This window comes from Sapajus apella, unplaced genomic scaffold (genome assembly GCF_009761245.1).
Source record: "Sapajus apella isolate SASKATOON/1434 unplaced genomic scaffold, GSC_monkey_1.0 scaffold9, whole genome shotgun sequence".
Classification (NCBI taxonomy): domain Eukaryota; kingdom Metazoa; phylum Chordata; class Mammalia; order Primates; family Cebidae; genus Sapajus; species Sapajus apella.
Window position 1 is genome coordinate 11,696,221 of NW_022436949.1, and position 21,304 is coordinate 11,717,524.

Consider the following 21,304-nt stretch of genomic DNA (forward strand, 5'->3'; position numbering starts at 1 on the left):
TTTTTTAAAAAGAAAGTGTATTTTGCTTTGTTTCTTTGTGACAGTTTATAAGAATTTGTAAAGAATCCCTTGGCGCTTACACAGTTTGGTCTTATTATTATCTGCTTATTAATGATTCTTTACAGCACAGCACAGCACAGCACAGCTACATCACATTATGTTTATTTATATAAAGTATAGATTCTGTTCTCAAATTTTGTCTAAAGCATTTCTCTATGGTTAAATGGAATTGTCGAGTCAACACTTTTGGAGTGTCTATTATGCTCAAAGCACTACAATACCTGCTGCAAGTACTAAGCCTAACTTGATTAATATAATATTGTTGAAGAGATAAAGCATTTATACATGCATTTGTTTGGTTGTTTTATAGCTGGAGAGTTCATTTTCAGAATTGCATAGTAAAATAGAATTATGTTCACAGAAATGGGTAAATCTCTCTTATCTGTGTGTGGATTATGGGGCATGCATAATTCTAAAAACAAATCATTTCAAACCATTTACATTTCGGTTTGGAATATTTAGTACTATTTGAGGCAATAGAATAAATAATCATCTGATATATATTATGTTTGAATTAAAGCTAGAATTGTCTGCCTTGTCTGGGAAAACTTCTATACAGACAAGGGCAAGGATGTTCTTTGTGTACTGGGGGCTGAAGGAAGTCAACCTAGAGAATTAAAAATTCAGCATGAAAATAAGTAGGTATGTTCCCGCACTATGGTTTAATTGAAGAAATAGCAGATTCTTAATATGACTGACTTGGATGCATTGATAATAATCAATGTTGCAATTACACCAGCTAGATGGCAATTCATAGATTGCATCTCCTGATTTGCCATTTGCCATTATGTTTGTGCTATTTATGGAAAGTCTTATTTTCAGTCACAAAGCTCTCGTATATATAAAAAAACTATAGCCTGCCCTGTTTCTAAATCGAATCCCACAAAGTAATGTACTTTCCAAAAACTTAACTGGTTTACATATTTATGAATTTCTCACAGGCCCCCTAAGGGATTCATTTCTCAATTGTGTCATAAGACACCACAGTATAATGCTTGGCTTATTTTCCCATCAAGTATTGTTCTACAGCTATGCGGTGTTTTCTATTTGTCGTTGTCTAGAGCAAACTGGGGATGTAGCATTGACCCAGCCTGCTCAATGTGCAGAACTCATGCCTGCAAGCACTGGGATTCGTAAAAATTATCACTGTGCGTTTCTGTGTCATATCAGCAAGCTCATCTGCAGAAATACATTCTGACTGAGTAACCCTGAGGTAGACAATGCTTAATTCTCCATTTCAAAATCTTCCAGGAATGGAAAAATGATTCAGCTGGAAGGCATCTGCACTGTCAGAACCCTATTATCCTAACACAGTGTTTACTCTGTTACTGGTTTCAGTTATCCTTACACAGTTTGATAATCATTTTTGAAGCCAGCCTGGTATATAACTTAGCACTGATTCATAGTATGTTTATGATTGGTTTTAACATGATACCTATAGATTTGCATCTATCTTTTTGCCTATTTTGTCTATTCGCTACTTTGGAGAAACTATAATTAAAAGAATGTAATTGAAGAAAAATATTGAAAATTAGAAATATATTTCTTATAAATATTTTAAAGCTTATTTTAGTAATTACCAAATGGGAATTTACTGAAATTAACGTATAGACACACAGAGACACATAAAGAGAAGAAGAGGTGCTATCAACAGTGTGTGTTTGAAAATGATCATGTATAAGTGTCTGTAAGATATGATGTAATTATATTAAGAAATTCAATCTTTCTTGAAAGCGAAATAACTAAATTTACTATTTAGCATTCTATACTTCCATATATATTTATAAGATATTCTATGCTAACAAGTTATAAATATTTAATATAAAATATAATCTTTATTGAAAATGTTTTTTAATATTAGCTTAAAATGACACATATTTTAAAAAAGAAAACAATCCTAAAATTTCAGAAGGCTTAATATTAAGTTGATTTTAAAATTATGTTTTCTATATAAATCTAGGGAATATATTTTATATAATATAATATCATTACAAAAATATCAACATTAAGATTATGTTTTCTTCTTTGTGTTCATAACAATAACTTTAATACAAATATATTGAGTTTAATAATTTTTAATTTGATAATTTAATCATTCTAGAAATATTTCTTAATTTTTGCTATGTACCAAATACTTTCTTTAACATAATGTACCTTAAAATTTTATAAAAATAGTATCAAAGTCATAAATACATTAGTGTTAGCACTACTATATTTGCTATTATATTTATTATTTTCTAGTTGCATCTTTCTTTAGTATCTTTCAGGGATGAAACTGCTGAAAACCTGTTATACACCACGTCAAAATTCTTTCAGTGTTCATATGTAATAATAAGCTTTAAAAATTGTCTTTGTGAAAGTTTATTTTTGGTCTAGATTACATACAGTTTTTATCTATTTCATATATGTAGGACATTATAATGTAAACATAGTTAGAAAATTATCTTTTCAGTTGATTTTATATTTGATTTGAGAATTATGCCATGATGTGTACATTTGAAGAATAATATATTTGATTTGATTATGTACATGTGTTTCTATTTACGGATAAATTTTCTTTCTGTCATGATTTGCAAGTAAATGAATTAAATTTTCATGATCACATATATGTGTATGTATATGCATCTATATATACCCATACATGCATAATCATTTATATTGTTTATAATCCTGATGATGTCTATGTATATAGATGCATATGCACATGTATATATGCATGCACGTGTGTGTGTGTATAGTGTCTTAGGACTGCCATAAACAAATTACCACATACTTGGTAGTGTTAAATTAAGTTTAGCCTAAAGCTGCCTCCTTACATATTTTAACTTTGGCCTAAAGGTTTCTTTGTACATTGTGAACTATAAAAAGTGAAGATGTAAACAGACAATAGCCTATACTTTTTGCCAATGACTGAGTTTTGACCAATCAAATGTAGCCAACTGTTCAAATAAAGCACACAGTGAGCTGTAGCCAATCTGGTGTTTCTGTACCTCACTTCCATTTTCTGTACTTTCCTTTCCTTTTTATGTTCATAAATCTTCTTCCACCATTTGGCTGTACTGGAGTCTGTGAACATACTATGGCTCAGGAGGCTGCCCTATTCGTGAATGGTTCATTGCTCAACTAAATGCTTTTAAATTTAATTCGGATGAAGTTTTTCTTTTATCATAACATAGAAGGACAGTTCTGAAAGCCAGATGTCCAAAATCAAGCTGTCAACAATATTTGGTTTCTTCTTGAATTTCTGAGGAAGAATCTGTCCCTGGCCTCTCTTCCAGCTTCTGGTGGCTGCTGAAAATCTTAGGTGTTCCTTGGCTTGTCAACACACTTTCCAGTCTCTGTTTCTGTCTTCACATAGCATTCTCCCCTGTGTTTCTGTGTCTCCTCTCAAAATGATACAAGTAATACCCACTATACAGCCCGCACTGGTCTAATACAAGATCCCCATCTTAAATGAACTCATTACTACAAAGGACCTGTTTCCAAATAACATCATATTCACAATTACTGTGGTCTGGATTTCAACAAATCTTTCCAGGAGACTCAATTTAACCACACTATGTGTGTATACATATGCATATACACATTTATATGTACAAAAATTCACTTTAATAATAAATACTATGTTTTCCTTTGTTGCAACAAAAGTATGTGTCATTACCACATACTCTTTTATTACTATTAACTGAATACTAATTTAGTACTAAATTGGTTACACCAGTATTTCATAGCATTATATCTTAAATAAATTTTGAATACGATCAATTAAAATAATACACAATATTTTAACATAAAATTGATGAAGTACAGAATTCTTCAGTATTTGAAATTTTAGAGAATGCTAATTAATTGCAAACATTAGTTTTAAGACTAGGTGGATTCCTAGCATTCATGTAATGTTAATCCCTAACCTTAGAAAATGTCAAATTATAATAAAAACATATTTTATTTTAAACATAAAAATAACATTATTCATAAATACACTAGAGCAATAGGAATAAACAGAATGGCCTGAAAAAGCTCAGAAGTATAGTCACCCAATTCAAAAGTAAAATAACTTACCTGTAAAAGGCCAGGAATAGTGGCTCATGCGTGTAATCCCAGTACATTGGGAGAGGGGATCTGGAGGATTGCTTGAGCCTAGCAGTTCAAGACCAGTCTGGGCAACATAGTGAATCCCCATCTCTATAAAAAATACAAAAATTAGCCAGGTATTGTGGCATGCACCTGTAGTCCCAGTTACTTGGATTGCCTGAGGCTGGGGAAATTGAGGCTGCAATGAGCTGTGGTTTCACCACCTCACCTCAGCCTGGCTGACGGAGTGAGAACGTGTCTCAAAATAAATAAATAAATAACATAACATAACATAACCTAACATAACATAACATAACATAACATAACTACCTTTATAAAGTTAGGTTATGAAATAATAAAACATACTTTATCTCTCTCCAAATCTCCACAAACAATATTTTTGTTTGTATTCTAATATTAATAAAAAGAGTGAAGAGGGCCACTGAGGAGACCTATTCTTAAACTCTTGTTAATGTCTTCCTAGATATGATTTTTATTATAAAAATTTCTAAACATACAAGGTTGAAATAATTTACAGTGAACACTAATACATTCATTATTTAGAGTCTATGAATAATATTTTACATTTGTTTAATCACATATGTATCAACTTGTCTTCCATCCATCTATCAACTTTGTTCATTTTTGATGCATTTCAAAATGAATTGTGAATATTTGTATATTTCCCCCAATACATCTTTATGCTAACATTAAAGGTCAATATCTATTATTGTTTTCTTTGATTTGATATAAAGTTTACATAAAATGTCATGCACAAATCGTAAATATATATTTAATTTTGAGTATATTTACTCTTAAATCCACGTCTCTCCAGGTGTATAACACTATCATCACTCTAGGAAGTTATTTTCTCTTTCTTCTTAAAAGTTATTTTGGTTCACTTCCCAACCCCAGTTCCCTGGAGCTCTGTCTTCTGTTTTATTTCCTCTGATTAGATTAGCCTCTTCTGATTAAATTTATATGAAATCTTACAAAGGGTACTATTTTGAATAATAATTCACTCAGAATAATATTTTTGAGATTCATGTTGTTACAAGTATCATTAATTCATAGTTTGCAATAAACAATTTACACCTATTCTAAGTCATAGGCACGCAAACTCTTTCTACATTTTGGCTTTTCTAAAGCAAACATCCATGAACTTTCTTGTGAAGGTTTTTTTTTTTGTGATACATTTTTATGTATTTTGATGAAAACCTAGATAAAACCATGGATTTATAGACAGATGTGGCCCATACTTAATTTAAAATAACTTCCATATCTTCATGGGTTGTACCATTGTATTCTACTACCAGTATATAAGGTGACTTCATATCTTTGCTAACTTGTAACATTATCAGTCTAATTTCAGTAATTCTCTAGGTTATCTGTTTACATTTACACTATATTTAGGATCTGAGAATCGGTCAAGGCAATGTCAAACATACTCTACCACTTTCTATTCAAACCAGCAATATATGAGAGTTTGAATTTCTGCACATCCTTGCCAACAATTGTTATTGCCTGTGTTGTTGTTTTTAATTAGAGCCATCCTTGTGGGTATGAAGTGGTATATAGTGGTTTTGATATGAATTTCTCTAATGAGTAATGACATTAAGCAACCTTTCATTTCTAGTTAATTATTTGAATAGCTACTTTGGAGAAATGACTCTCCAAATGTTTTTCAATAATTTAAAGCTTATTTTAAAATTGGATTGTTTTACTTTACATAATTAAGTTACAAGAGTTCTTTACATATTACAGATAAACTTTCTTATTAAATATATAATTTGCAAATATTTTCTTCCATTCTGTCTGTTGCCTTTTGTACTTTTTGATCATATCTTTATGATACAAACATTTTTAATTTGGATATAATTCACCTTTTTTACTTGTGTCACTTGTGCTTTTGGTCTCATATCTAAGAAACCATTGCCTAAACCAAGCCAAGAAGATTCTTACAGTTTTGGCTCTTACATTTATACCTGTCAACATTTTTGGTATTTTTTTTGTGGCTGATGCAAGTTTGGAATCCAAGCGATGCATTTGCATACACAGTTGTCTACGTGTCACAGCACTAGTTATTGAAAATATTTAATAAATTACCTTGGCTTCCTTGTTAAAAAGTCAAATGACTGTAAATGAATGAATTAATTTCTGGAAATCTTGACCAATTCGTGTGTCTTTTCTTATACTATACCACATTGTCATTATTAGTCTAATTGTGTAGTAAGTTTTGAAATAAGGAAATGATGTCTTCCAAATTATTTATTCTTTTTCAAAATTATTTCAGCTGGCCAGGCTCAGTGGCTCATGCCTGTAATCCCAGTACTTTGGGAGACCGAGGCGGGCGGATCACAAGGTCAAGAGATGGAGACCATCCTGGCCAACATGGTGAAACCCCGTCACCACTAAAAATACAAAGAAAAGTTAGCCGGGCGTGGTGGCGCATGCCTGTGGTCTCAGCTACTTGGGAGGCTGAGGCGGAAGAATCACTTGAACCCGGGAGGCGGAGGTTGCAGTGAGCCGAGATTTCGCCACTGCACTCCAGCCTGGCGACAGAGCAAGACTCCGTCTCAAAAAAATAAAAAAAAAAATTATTTCAGCCATGTATTTATATAGAAATTTTTAAATAATTTATGATTATGGAATATCTTCATTTATTTAGATATTTTATTTCTTTCAACAACATTTTAGGTGTTTTAATTCCTGGATTTTGGTAACCCTATTGGAAGGAAATATGAAAAAAGGGCGATTAATTATTTAAAAAGTATGAATACTGAGAATTCGTACCTAGATTCTAAACTCACTTTTGCCACTTACCCTGTGAGTCTTTTAGCTTCACTTTGCTCTCTTTACATCACCAGCAAATGAAGAAGGTAATGACTGACCTCACTGTCTTTACAGGAATGTTGTTAGAATAAATGAGGCAATGTACACAAAAACACAGAGTACCTTGGAAGACAAATAATCTATAAAACTGTATAATCATTATTATTATTCTTAAAGAGAGAATTTCTAGAAGGTCAGTAGGCTGAATATATTATAGTAATTTCCTACTAAGAAGAAAATAAAAATATCATTGCAATAGAGATTTAATGGCTTTGTCTTTTATTTTATTCAATGTGGCATAAGAATATAGATGTACCTCCTTTGGATTATTATAAAGGTGCATTGTTTTCCATTTCATGTTACCTTTACGTCTTTAGTCAGAATTGAACAATATGTATGTTATTGCACATAAATCTCTTGCATTTCTAAAAATCACCAAAGCATGATTAATCATAGGTGTCAGATGTTTTAAATTATACATTTTCACTATATACATGTATGTACACACATGTATACAATGTGCATCTTTGTGCATCAGCTTTTCCTGGTACACTTCAACCCTAAAAATACGTGATGGTTCACATATTTAATAAAAATATCAGTGTATTAATATTTTACAACTTAAGTTCCAATGACTTCTCTGTATAATGAAGGGATTATATACAACTGTTTTCATTTTGAACAATAAATTTTGGAATTAATGATGGCTAACTATATAACCATGAACAAGTCAGTCACTTTCTGTAGGATTCTTTATTTGATGTATTATATGAAGTTAGGCACAATTATTATTGAGCTCTGTTTCCATTCCAATATCCTTGAAATATACAGAGTATTTAACGTATGGAGGAGAATGAAGGAAAAGACAATTCTATTATCAAGTTATAGCATATAATTGATAAATATATGTTTCAAAGTAAAATCTTGCAAGTAGAGCAATTTTCAAATTTTAGTTTTCTAAGGTATTTAAATTATATTACACCACTTAAATATCTGTTTTTAGTTTCCTTTAACTTTTTAAATAATTTTTACAAAATATTAAGTTTAGCATGCAGCTCATGAAACAAAACATATATCATACTGTAAAACAAATCAACTATGAGTGAGTACTTTTATCTCAGCATACATTCAATTAAAAATAATGAATTCCCTTTATGGTTGAAATTATTTTCTTTAATTATTATCTAATTTAATTTTATTCTATTATTTTAAAAATATATTAAATACAGTTGACTCATGAATTACATACATTGGAATGCATAAGTTCCAACTTAATTTGCAGATAATTTTTTGTTAAAAGTTATACCAAGTGTGTATACTTTTATTAAAGCCATTCTCTTTATTATTCTAGCTGAATAGTAGGTCTTGAAATCTTACTACTCAGTCATGTAGTATTAGTTCTCTGACTTTGTTATTATGATGTTGGTAATTTAGACTCCTTTGTTTCTTTGCATAAAGTTTAAAATAGTTTGTTTACATACACAAAGTAAATTGCTGAGATTTTTGTTGAGATTGAATTGCATGTATAGATGCAATTTGGGAGAGAGACATCTTAAACAATATTTAGTTTTCAAATTTATGAACATAAAATATCTCCATTTATTTATATCTTTGATTTATTGTATTACAATTGTGTAGATTTCTCCATATGCATCCTGTACATGTTATGTTAGATTTCTTCTTCCTCCTCTTCTTCCCTCTCCTTTTATTTCACCTTCTTGTTCTCTTCTTTCTTCTTTTTTGAGATAACTAAACTTGTGCTGTGTTTTTTATTTTAGTTTCCAACTCCTCATTGATAGTATATAGAAAAGCAATTGGCATTTGTATATTACACTTGTATCCCATGCCTTTACTATAATCACTTATTATGTCTAGGAATATTTTTTCTGATTTCTTTGAATTTTTAAAATATATGCTAATGTGAACTAAATATTACCTGAGAATAAATTCTATATTTGAGTTCTTGTGGACAAACCATAACCTAATTTAATAGGTAGACAAGATTGAAAACCTAACTTAGGAGTATGTACCTGTAATAATAACTGAGACATGACTAGTCCTAGCAGCCATACTTCAGTCATACACTACTGAGTGTTCAAACTGTGTCTAGATAAGGTAATGCAGAGCTGTAACGAATCCAACTGTTTCTGTTCTTCATTTTGATTTTTATAAATCACTTCTCTTTTTTGTTTATAAATTTGTTGTGACCACAATGTATCCCTTGAGTCTCCCTGAATCTGTTGTGATTCTGGGGTCAACTTAACTCATGAACTGTTCATTGCTCAATTAAACTGCTATAAATTTAATTCTGCTAAATTTTTCTTTTATTAGATGGTGTCAGAAGTGGGCTCCAAAGTAGAGCTTCTAATGATCCCCAGGAATGCTGAGTGACCAAACATGATACCTGATGGACTGACTTGTGTCGACCGATCTTTCAGGGCAGCTGAGGATTTGTGGTAAGTTTTCTTTTGGATTCTGAAACTCCACAGATTTGCGTTTTGAGCTCTCAGAGTTTCTTTGAGAAAATTTCTGTTCCAAACTAGGTTTGGAAGTTGTGATAGAAACTGGACTGGGTCCAGGATTGGATTAGATATGGTAGTTAACTGGGTTGGATCCAGCTAGAGGTCTCTGACATCTTACTGGGTCAGAAAGAAATTGGTAGCAAATGGTAAAATTACAAATATTGTTAACTGTGGCTTTTGAAAATTTTCAGGGATTTTTGTGTTCTACCCCTTTGTTTCATTTTTCTTGTTTGCTTAGGTAGGAAAAAAAAATCATTGGCTGAGTTGAGAAAGGGAACTAGAAAGCAAAGCCAATATCTTAGGTAAAAATTGGATCTTTAATTTCTGAATAACTGAGTTCTTTCTGGCTTATACATGCATAAGTATATAAGGCAGAAAGAACCCAGAAGCAGCAAAGTCTTACAGAACTGGCAAAAATCTTACTAAAGATAACTTGCAGTGGAACATTCTGAATGAACAACAATAAAGTACATTTAAAAATGAGGTCTTCCAAATTAGTCTTATCTAGGGATGCCTATTGATGTGCAGAAGTTTCTAAAACAATTTCAATGTTTTTATTTAAATACTTTACAAAAGGCAAATGAAAACTTAAGTGGCTAATTGATTTTAAAAAATTTGTTTTGTACTTTTTGCTGATGGTAACGGATATTGGGATTAGGCATGTACAGGATCATGGGACCCAGGAAACATATTCTTCCTAGGAAGGAGCTGAAGAGCTGATTGGACTGCTTAAAAAGGTCCCTTCATGATTGAAAAGTGGTCACCTGAACTTTTGATTCAGTATTGCTGCAATGTGTGGATTTTTCCCCAGCCTCCCTGAGCGTCTCACCTTCCCCACCCTGCCTCAGATAATGCTATTCTCTCTCTCTCTCTCTCTCTCTCTCTCTCTCTGGGCAAACCAATTGTGGGAAAGATAAAAATCATTATCTCTCACAAAGGTTTAATTAATGAGAAAAAGGATTCACGAGGCCAGTCTTAAGCTGTACTGAATCTAGTCTATTTTGTGCTATGAATTTGTTTTTCTTTGTCATTCTTTCATGAATAGGGGTAGCTTAGGTAAGAACATAGGCTTAGGAACCCATAGGTTTGCTGTTCAAAACAGCCAAGCACACTGGTCAGTAACAAACTTTACTGCAAGTCCCCAGTATAAACAAAAAACTGGATGAGGTCTCTATCTTGTTTTTTGTTTTTGGGAGCTTGACCTTGTAACCATGTGGTGGTACTTTCTTTTGGTCTCCACCATCTAGGGAACAGGAGTTTTGGGGTTCATGTTATAGTTAGCTCTAAAAATTACCTCAAGTAGTTAAAAGCTATTGCAAATTCAAAATTGACTGCCCTAGACTCCTTCTGGAAAAAGCAATGGAAACTACCCAAATGCTGTAGTTCAGCAGCTAAGGCTTAATCATTTTATGATAGCATCCTGGTTCAATCTTAGCTGAGAGAATGAGTACTTTCTAGTTGATACCTTTATGACCTTTATTATTTGTTACTTCTCTTCCCCTCTATGAAAAACTTCTGGTTTCTTAAATTTTCCTCACCTTAAGCTCACTTGAAAGACTCTAGATTTGATAAAATCTGCTTACCACCTCTTTGAAAATACCTCATACACACATAGTTACATTATAACCTTAGTTGAGACTTAATGGTTTCACTTGTGAAGTTACCTTTGGTGAAGATTAAAAACCCAAAATATTGGCTGTCTGGCCTGGCAAAAGAAGCATAATAAAAAACTAAAAGAACATTTTTTTAGAGAGCATTATGAAAATCCCAGCTACTCAGGAGGCTGAGAGAGGAGAATCACTTGAACCCAGGAGGCAGAGGTTGCAGTGAGTTGAGATCATGCCACTGCACTCCAGCCTTGGGTGACAGAGTGAGTGAGACTTCATCTCAAAAAAAAGTCAGCTTAATTAAAAGTGGGTATCCAAGCTATAGGTGTATTTAAAAGCCTTTTATTTATTTATTTATTTATTTATTTATTTATGTTTCCTTTCTCTTTTTGGATCTTGTTTTTCTGGGAAAAGGGTGTTTCTTTTTTTGTTTGTTTGTTTTCTTATTGACTTAATTATTATTTTTCTCCGTTTTGTCTTGCCACTCTTAATGCACACGTGAGGGGCCCTAAGACAACTTTCGATAGCCTGGGAATTCTTGGGAAAAACAGAGGAGGTACCACAACCCAGTTCTGAGAGAAAAAAAAAAAAAAAAAAAAAACTCTGTTTTTCTCATGAAACTGCAGGAACAGAAAGCGAATAAATTCATTTCAAAACCCAAGGCTCTGTTCTGTTTTGTATTATGTTATCTGATGGTTAGTTTGCAGGGTATCATAAATTACTTCACATTATGTGAGAGCTTTGGTGTGTAATAACTAGGCAGGCAATAGACTTTTGGGACTGGCTAATGGCATTTATGGGGAAATACTTAGCTCTTTGCACCTTTGGATAAGGGAAGTCTGCTCTCAGTCACTTAGGAAGTATGGAAATGTCCCCGTTTCCCACTGAGAGATGAAACTCACAGAGTAATGGATTAATTGCAAAATGGGCTAATTGGTTTTGAGTTGCCATGCAATAAAATGCATGGTAAAGGCATTGCACTATCTTGTCCTGTAGCATTTCTCTCTTTGGGGGGCCTCCAGGATATGGTATGAAAATGAGATCCTAAGGCTTGGAGATCTGTTTTCATCTTCCAGCTGTGCCTGCTTATTAGGCCCTAGAAACTGCATGTTTTCCTGACTCTGTTACTTGATGAACTGCACCCTAAAGCCAGTAATCCAATTAAACAACCTTAAAATTGGCAAATTAATGATCCTATAGCTGCTGGTTATTCTTCTGTTTGTGTAGTTTTATGTGTTGCGTGTGTGATATTTATGTAAAAGAGCTCTAATTAATTGACTTAAAGAAAAATAAGTGCTTAAATCAAATATTTTAAAAGAAAAATGAAACCTAATGCCTTTTAATTAATGTGTCTTCAAAAATCTTTGGGAAATAAAAACAACTTTAAAAGTTATTGGTAAAATAAGACATTTGATCTAAATTAAGCAGATCAGATATTAGGTTTGCTAAATGCTTTAAGATCGTAAACTGCTTCTTTAATTGTAAAAATTGTTCAACTTCCCTGCTGTATAGCTAGGTAAGTCCTGGGGGCATGTGGAGTTAGCCACATGCCTAGCTATGCTGAAAAGAGTCAAAACTTATCTGCACTTCTGTCTGGTGTCCTAAGCTCTGCTCCTAGCATATAATTAAAATAATTTACCAGGTTTTTCACCAAAATTAAAAATTTCTAAGAGTTATCATTATGACATGTATTTGAGATGACTGTATGAATGATTGGAGCATGGCTGCTGGGAATGGCCAAGACTCAGCTGTTGGTACAGGTACATACTCCTAAGTTATGTTTTCAATCTTATCTACCTATTAAGTTAGGTTACAGTTCATCCAGGACTCAAATATAGAAGTACAGTGTCCTTTGCACGTTGTATTTAGTTTACTTTAATAATTCCTCCTTTTTTGGCAGCCTTTCAATTTAGAAAGATTGATCAAAACTTTAGTTATTGATGCCACTCTCTGTCACTATCATAAAGATTTATTTTGTCTCAGGTTATAATTCACAAGTCTCCTTTAGTTTCAGTATGGAGCTTCACAAGTCTTCTTTGGTGTTAATGTGGAATTCACAAGTCACAGCTCTGTACCAGCTGAATGATTCTTTGTGTTCCTGCTGACCCAGTTCTTGATGATTCTTTATGTTCTCGAGACCATTCAACTCTCAACAGATGACTGCGTTAGAAACATTTAAGACTTAAGAAAATATAGCACATGAGGGGGACTGTTATTATTATCAAAAGGATAACAACAAAATACCATTGCATACTCCTTAATAAGGGTTCCTATGAAACAAACCAAACCAAATTAACTTAAGGTTAAAATGACATAGGCAGTTTAACAGTGTTAGGGTCTAAATAGTCATAGTTCTCATTTGGAGTGTGATATTGTAACCGGGTTTTTTCTTGGGTGCTGGTGAGGCACAGCACCCCCGAGAAAATGCTGTGGGTTCTTGGCCTCCAGTCTCTTAAAGAATAAGCAAAGGGACCACTGCAGGTGTGCTGTATGCTTGTAAAAGTAAATATCGGACCAAAGAAGTGTTGCAGAAAGGTGATTTTATTTAGGTAGAGAAAAGAGAAGGAAAGGAGAAGAAGAGAAAGGCTTCCACGAAGAGTGTGGAAGGGGATCCCAGAGGGGAAATCCCAGAGATGAAATGGAGCACCCGCCATGTAGGAGGGGATTCCAGAAAGCTGGAAATCCAATGTGGGTGAAAGCAGGGGAATTTATCCTGGGAGAAATTCCCACCTTCCCAAGTTCCTCTGGCCAATGAAAGGAGTTCTTTAGAACTTCCACTGAAGTGATTGACATTTAGTTTGTTCCTGCGCTCTCGAAATTCAAACATAAGCCTTTAAATCTCCTGGATGGAGAGAGATGGGAGAGGGACATGGAGCTGGGAAATTCTTGCCCTTAAAATCATGCCTCCTCATGGACCCAGAAAGAGAACACATTCCCTCAATATCGATCAAGGACTATTGTGCACTGTAAAGTAGCCTGATTTTTATATTCAAATTGAACAAAAGCAAAGATATAAAAAGAAAATCTTGAAAGTGTCATGAATATCACTAACAAGAGTTGTGACCTCTAAAACTGTAATAAAATGGTTCATCTTCAAATGTCTTACTTCAATACACAACCAAATTTTTATTTGATTGGTATTCTATTTTAGATCATTTATATTTATAATTTTCATCTTTCAAGATTTTCTTTTTATATCTTTGCTTTTGTTCAGTTTGAATATGATAGACCTAGGTGTAGACTTTTGGTTTAAAATCTGTTTGGTGTTCTCTGGGCCTCCTGGATCTTTGTTCTGACAACTGTCATTAATTTTGGAAAATTCTTAGTTATTATTACTTTCAATATTATTTCTGTTTCTTTTTCTATTTCTTTTCCTTCTTGTATTCCCATTATAGGTACATCATATATTTATATGATGTACATCATATAAATATATGATGTACCTATAATGGGAATACAAGAAGGAAAAGAAATAGAAAAAGAAACAGAAATAATATTGAAAGTAATTGTATTTGTCCCACTGTTGCCAGATATTTTATTTCATCTTCTAAATTCTTTTATCTCTCCCTATCTCCATTTTGGAAGTTTCTAGTAACATATATTCTACCTCACTGTTTTTTTTTTCTCTCTTCTGTGTCCGGTCTACTGATATAGCCATCAAATCCATTCTTCACTTCTGTTAAAATGTTTTGATTTTAAGCACTTCCTTTTTACTTTTTCTTAGAGTTTCACACTGTTTACATTTCTCATTTGTCCTTGCGTGCTGTTCACTTTTTCCAGTAGAATATTCAGCATATATATATTTTAAATTTCTAGTCTGATAATTCTAAAATATTTGTATTTAAGCCTGAATTTGATGCTTGCTTTGTCGCTTTAGACTGTATTTTTTCCTTTTAGCATATCTTCCAATTTTTTGTTCAAAGCAGGATATGATTTATCAAGTAGATAGAACTGAGGTCTACAGTCCTTTAGTGTAATATTGTATACTTATCTGGTGAGTAGTTAGGCTGCATTTACTGTTTGCAGTAGCTATGGTGTTTTAGGCTAACATTTTCTCTACTGTCTTTGTATTTGTCTTTGAGTAATCCTAGAGATTCTTTAAGTAGGACTTGAGATTTGGAGTTATTTTAACTGTAATGCCCTGTTATTATAAAGGGGCAATATTGATGTAATGATAAGATGTGTGTGTGGTAGGGGAGTTGACTGTTTACCTTTTTTCACCGCAAAGGCTAGAGAGCCCTGGCATTTGGGTATTTTCCTTTCCCCAGGTCAGTTAGGCTTTTGTAAAACTCCAGTAGGTTAGGCCTCAATAAAATAGTTCTCTCTTTTCCTGGAGGATAGGCTTTGTTAAGGAAAAGAGAGAACTCTGGGTCTGAGTAACTCTAAGAATAGTTACTCCGCCCCTTATCCCTGGTAGACGCAGACGCACCAGGTGATTTCGCGCCCCCCCCCCCCACCACTGCCTCAACCCATCTTCACAATAAGAATCAGATAGAGCTTATGCAGATAAAACACAAAAACACAAAAGTATAGGAGCTTGCCTAAGACTGGCCCCCATCAGAATTGCGAACTCTCAAGCTAGTCTATATTGAGCATTCAGAAATTTGTCAATTACTGTAAGATGTTTCTACCAGTATTGGCTCCAGCTTCAGCCTTTTGCTTGTGAGCTTTTAACTTCTGGGCTTCAGCTCCAAGCAAACCATGATTCTCTGTATCTATCTGCCTATATAGCTCACCAATTATTCTGGCAGAAGTTTGCCCTGTGATCTAAATTTTCTTATACATTTAAGAAGAGTTGGTAATTTTTATTTTTAAAATATTTTTTCTTGTTATGAGGGAGACAGGAATAATGATTATAATGAAATCATTATTTCCAAGGTCTTTACATAACTGACTGGATGAAGCAAATTATATTTCAGAAATTGGCAATTGCAATGAATAAGAATGAATAGATTTTCAAAACCCGTATTCTGGTTTTTTTGGGCTTATGGATCCATAGGTTTTCTCTTTAAAAGCAATTAATTAGAATTATGTCATTATTTTATCAACAGTTCTACTTTGACATTAATTTATTTTGACTAAACTTTTTCAAATAAAATGGTCTCCTCACCCCCACCTCATAAAAGCTTAAAATGAGATTTGATATTTGAAACCTAAAAGTAACAAACCTAACACTTTGCCACATATTCTTACAAAAGTTATTGGGTTCAGGTTGCTCATTTTTTGAGACAATTAAATCATTCTTTGGAGTTTTATGAGGCTGGCAAGATTTCACTATAGTGGAAAAGGTATCCATTTTTTCCCTAATTATATCTTTCTTCTAGAACTCTATTATAAAATTAAAATTTAAAGGGTTGGCAAATTTGAAATGTATCATGAAGGCCATAAAAATTGGTTCCCAGGAAAGAAGTAGGAACATGGAAATGGTAGGGGGCAGAAGAAGAAAGATGCTCATTTTCCTGAGGAAGCAGGATAGAAGACTCTCTTCACTTCACCTTGTATGCATAAAGAACATAAAGGAAGATATGGCTAAACTGGTTATCTTTTGGAGATAGTTACTGATATCTGAGGACATTGTTCATAATACTTGTCAGAGGTTGACTCTAGAGATGGTGGTTCAATTGTTTCAGAAAAAGTATCCATATAGAGTATATAAAAATATGGTCATGTAAGGTTTAGACTTGGGTAAAAGATGTTGATTAAATAGATTATATATATATTAATACATATGTATAAATATACATGCATGCATTTATATACAAATACATATATTTTAAAAATAATTTTATATTTCAACTAGTTTGTTTTCATTTTTGTCACATAAATTTCAAAAATAAAATAGAGAAATGGTAAAAAAACAAGGTAAAAATGGACTTCAATCATCAAAGCAGTATTAATATGTCTCTGAAAGTATTTTAGTGATACAGTTCTTAACAGGTTCTGCTTTAGAGTAGAGAGTGGTTGTTCTGTCTATGATTGTTCTGCTTGAGTCTAGTTCTGCTTTGTTTCAGAGCCCCTTTTATATCTCAGCCTGACAGAAAATTTCTAATTTTTTCACATGTAAACATAAATATGTTAGAAAAGTTACTTTTCTCACCCTTCAAATGTCAGTACCTTTCAATATTCAATAGAAGACTTTATAAACCCAAATTAAAATATTTGTGTCTAAATTATATTGCCACTATTTGAAGCTGCACGAAGGAATTGGGTAGTTTTTTGACCTAGAGGACTAACTAGATGTTCAAGAAGCCTCTTGAAGTCAAATCTTACCAATTAGTAGAGGCAAAGCCAACTGTGTCAGTTTGATCAACTCATCTCAGAGCATCCAAACTAAGAATTGGAGAAATATATTAAACGACAACAACTAGATGTGATTTTTTTTTAAATTTTTACATCTATGGAAGTTAAATTGAATTCTCAGTATCTGGAAATGTTAGATAACTAAAAATGTAATGTTGATTAAAAAATTGTGGCAGAATTGTCACATTGGTTCGGAACACCAGATTTATGAGAGGAAAGGTTACCATCTGGGGGTCATGTAGCTTCCAACACCATTGGTGTTTGATAAAACTGAACAACATACTACCAATTCTCCAAATTCAGCAAAGGATTTTAGATTATTACTTCAAGGCTCCATTCTACTTAGCAAATTTATGTTTATTTTCTCACATCAATTTTAAATAGAAAACAGAGAAATGATAGAATTAAAGTTTAATACTAATGGGGACTTAGCCTCTTTTAAAAAAATATGGGAACATTCTAACTACATCAGAGACACAGGTTGGCTACATTACTCTCTCTTATTTTCATGATGATTTATTCATTTAACAAGTATATACTGAGTATGTGTTCTCTGCCAAGCACTCTTTAGACAAAGCTATCTGTAATATATATATATATATAATATATATATATATATATAATATATATATTAACCATAGTCTAATGTGTGGGGCAGAAATAAATAGCTAAATAAATAAATGCATACATAATATCAGGTAGCTCTAAGTAACAAGAAGACAAATACATTTGTGTATTGGATGAAAAAGGGAGAAAAGTTACTATATTCATTTTAGTGGTCATGGTATTTTTCTTCAAATAGTTTGTATCTAACAGAAATCTGAATAAAGTTATAGAGAGTCTCATACAAAATAGCTTCCTGAAGAAGTTTCCAGTTAGAATAAACAGGCACCGCAAATGTGTTCAAACTGTTGCTTGGCATATTGGAGAAATATAAAGAAGGTCCACGTAGTTGGACACTGTTCTGAATATTTTATTTAAAAGTTGCCAGGTGCTTTGAAACAAGTTACGATATGACTTTCACTGATAATTCCCAAAGTTGAATGCAAATTATATTCACCTGGAGATCTTTAAAAACTATTGTCTGGATTCTACCCCTGAACTTAGTCAGTTAATTAGTATGGTGTGCTACCTTAGCACCTGCTTCCCAGGTGATTCTAATGAGCCACAAAGTCTTGGAATTTAACTGTCTCTACATTACGTTTGAATCACTGGATAGCATAAATATCAAGTTATTTAACAAAACAGAACATCATCTTCACAATCTGGTCTCAGTTTCTTTCCAATCTTATTTACCACTAGATCTTTTGCTGTATTTTTAAGCAGGTTTCCCAAGTCCTTTTTTTTTTTTTTTTTTTCCTTTTTTAATTCAGTGCTTCTACTCATGCTGGGCCATATGACTTGAATTTATTTTCTGTTTGTCTATTCTCCCCAATATCTTTTCTGTTTGTGTATTGAATAGCTTCCACTTTCAGGCTAAATTCCAAAATTTTTTGAGAAGTCTACCTCTACTAAGCTAACATGCACATTATCCAATTTTTGCATATAGAATTTTGATTTATTTTTGTTGTTGCAGCATAATTATTAATAATAACTCTCATTTTACCCATAACAGAGTCCCAGTTTACACCAAAATTTACATGATGACCCGCTAATCAGTCCTCCCACAGTTCACATGATGTTTATCATTTGCTGTAATATACCATAATTTTTAAGTAAGTTGGGTCGCTCTTTTACTATGTTGTGAACTCTGTAAGAGGCAGACCACACAATAATCTCTTCTGTAACCTCCATAACAAGTACATTGCCTATAACACAGTAAATATTCAGCTGTGTTGAAACAGCTTTAATGGAAGTACAGAAGTTAATGCATGTGAGAAATGATGCAATATTTGCATGAAACAGCACAAGTGTTGGTATTTTTAATTTAAAAATTATTTTATTTTAATTCTTACCCTTAAGGCCAGTTTTTCATCAGCTATATAGAATATTATGAATTAAATTTACACAAATCCAGCCAAGGTCACTTCTGTAACACAGCGACAATGATTTTACCAATATAGTCTGAAACAAATTGAGGTCAGTGTACATTTTCTCATAGCCTTGCTCTCAGCTTTCTTCCATGAACTACAGAAGGTTTCAATTTACTGAAGCACCAAGGTAGGTAAGATCCAATCAAAGTAAAAGCAAAATCAATACATGCTAACCTCAAAGGGCTAAATAGTAGTGACATCAGTCACAAAGAAAAGTTGTTTGCAGGTTTGAAATACTATTGTTCTATAAAGATAAGAGAATAAAACTGCAATTTTGGACACTTGTAAGTTTTGTTTATCCTAATATTATTTAACCTGCAGACAAAGAGATAACAATGTCAATTGTATTGTATAGGCAGAATAGTGCTAAGCAATGAGAGATAATTTGATCATCTCATCATAACTGAAAATATTTTGTCATCACAATGTATTTATATAACATATTCAAAAAGAATCACAAAAGTGTTTTTAAATGTTTGTGATAACATTTATATAAATGATTATTTCTCATAATATTAATGCTTTTAAGGCCTATGTGTGAAGATTTCATGAATTTTACATTTGGAACACAATGTAAAAAACATAAAGAAAGAGTGAAACTATGGCTAAAAAATGTATAAAAAGGTCATTAATAAAAGCATATGTCCTAATTCTGCTTCTTAATGCTGCATGAACTTGATCAAATTATCTTCACTAATTCTATTATCAGGTTTGTAACACAGTACTACTTGTCTGGAGCATAGTAGGTATCTATTAAATAAATATTTATTAAATGATTATGTGCAATAGTAAATAATCAAGAAATTTAAGTTATATAGTTATGATCGCTTGTTTGGAGAGGATTTCATCATTTTTCATCAATGATCTTGTAGTAATAAAGGAGTCAAATTTTTATAATGTGACACAGTTTATTTTAAAATTTTAAATAAATTTTAATGTTATCATTCATTGTCCATTCATTGATTCATGAATCATTAGATTGAACATTAGGCAATTGCTTAATTTGGCCATTTTAGAGCTACAAAACTATTAATTTTATATTTGACCTAATAGTTTCAATATCCACACACTTCAAATTTATACAAAAATCATGATCTTGTATTTTTTCAATCTCTGTAAAGAAAATCAGAATAAGAATTGTGCATGAATCCTGTGGTCAATATGTTTACATAGAAAGCTGGACTCCTGGGCTGGGCATGGTGGCTCACGCCTATAATCCCAGTATTTTGGGAGGCCGAGGCGGTGGATCACGAGGTCAAGAGATCAAGACCATCCTGGTCAACATGGTGAAACCCCTTCTCTACTAAAAATACAAAAATTAGCTGGGCGAGGTGGCTCACGCCTTTAGTCCCAGTTACTCGGGAGGCTGAGGCAGGAGAATTGCTTGAACCCACGAGGCAGAGGTTGCGGTGAGCCGAGATTGTCCCATTGCACTCCAGCCTGAGTAATGAGCGAAACTCTGTGTCAAACAAAAAAAAAAAAAAGAAAGAAAGAAAGAAAGAAAGAAAGCTGGACTCCTGAGCTCATGAAAATATCTTTAAATGTTTTGTACTGTTCTACCACACGGTTTGTTGTTCTATATTCAGTACAAGAATCATCATTCTCTCAATTATATTTAGTTTATTTTTTCAGTACTGCTACCTTGTTACTAAATTGCCCAATCTTTAAAGTAATTCCATAGTACAGCATAGATGTAACTCTAGGAGGAAGGTTGAGTTCAGCAAATTACTGCCAAGCATACTAGTATTGGGCAGTATGTGTTTTTCCCAGAAAAGATTATGATTCATCCAGGAAGAGATGGATGTTAAGACAAGAAACTGAAACTAGGAAGATAAGTATTATATATCACTGTGTAGGGGTAGACATGTTTAAGGAC